Source organism: Ipomoea triloba, chromosome 16, assembly GCF_003576645.1.
Source record: "Ipomoea triloba cultivar NCNSP0323 chromosome 16, ASM357664v1".
Classification (NCBI taxonomy): domain Eukaryota; kingdom Viridiplantae; phylum Streptophyta; class Magnoliopsida; order Solanales; family Convolvulaceae; genus Ipomoea; species Ipomoea triloba.
The window spans coordinates 18,130,395-18,131,309 of NC_044931.1; the positions used below are offsets into that span (position 1 = coordinate 18,130,395).

General features: G+C 51.6%; 3 non-coding genes and 1 pseudogene across 3 annotated transcripts; all 4 read right to left on the minus strand.

The window, feature by feature from the left end:
• Positions 1–23: 23 nt before the first annotated feature.
• Positions 24–142, minus strand: LOC116008433. The gene has a single exon (XR_004095817.1). It is a non-coding gene; the product is annotated as a 5S ribosomal RNA (ribosomal RNA).
• Positions 143–279: 137 nt separating this feature from the next.
• On the minus strand, positions 280–398 carry LOC116008326. The gene has a single exon (XR_004095716.1). It is a non-coding gene; the product is annotated as a 5S ribosomal RNA (ribosomal RNA).
• Positions 399–535: 137 nt separating this feature from the next.
• On the minus strand, positions 536–654 carry LOC116008162. The gene has a single exon (XR_004095560.1). It is a non-coding gene; the product is annotated as a 5S ribosomal RNA (ribosomal RNA).
• A 137-nt stretch (positions 655–791) lies between these two features.
• On the minus strand, positions 792–910 carry LOC116009007 (annotated as a pseudogene).
• Positions 911–915: the final 5 nt, after the last annotated feature.

Below are 915 nucleotides of genomic sequence, written 5' to 3' on the forward strand. Positions count from 1 at the left end.
AAGAAAGATTAAAAAGAGGGTGGGGGATGCAACACGAGGACTTCCCAGGGGATCACCCATCCTAGTACTACTCTCGCCCAAGCACGCTTAACTTCGGCGTTCTGATGGGATCCGGTGCATTAGTGCTGGTATGATCGCATCCATCACGTACTGCGCGCAAAATGTACTTAACCCTCTCTCTCCGCGCAACTTCTCTCGCTTAGCGGTTTAGCGGTTTAAAAGGATAGTACCCTTAGCGAGCGGTCCAGCGGTTTAAAAGAAAGATTAAAAAGAGGGTGGGGGATGCAACACGAGGACTTCCCAGGGGGTCACCCATCCTAGTACTACTCTCGCCCAAGCACGCTTAACTTCGTAGTTCTGATGGGATCCGGTGCATTAGTGCTGGTATGATCGCATCCGTCACGTACTGCGCGCAAAATGTACTTGACCCTCTCTCTCCGCGCAACTTCTCTCGCTTAGCGGTTTAGCGGTTTAAAAGGATAGTACCCTTAGCGAGCGGTCCAGCGGTTTAAAAGAAAGATTAAAAAGAGGGTGGGGGATGCAACACGAGGACTTCCCAGGGGGTCACCCATCCTAGTACTACTCTCGCCCAAGCACGCTTGACTTCGGAGTTCTGATGGGATCCGGTGCATTAGTGCTGGTATGATCGCATCCGTCACATACTGCACGCAAAATGTACTTGACCCTCTCTCTCCGCGCAACTTCTCTCGCTTAGCGGTTTAGCGGTTTAAAAGGATAGTACCCTTAGCGAGCGGTCCAGCGGTTTAAAAGAAAGATTAAAAAGAGGGTGGGGGATGCAACACGAGGACTTCCCTTGCCCCCATCCTAGTACTACTCTCGCCCAAGCACGCTTCACTTCCTTCGGAGTTCTGATGGGATCCGGTGCATTAGTGCTGGTATGATCGCATCCGTCAC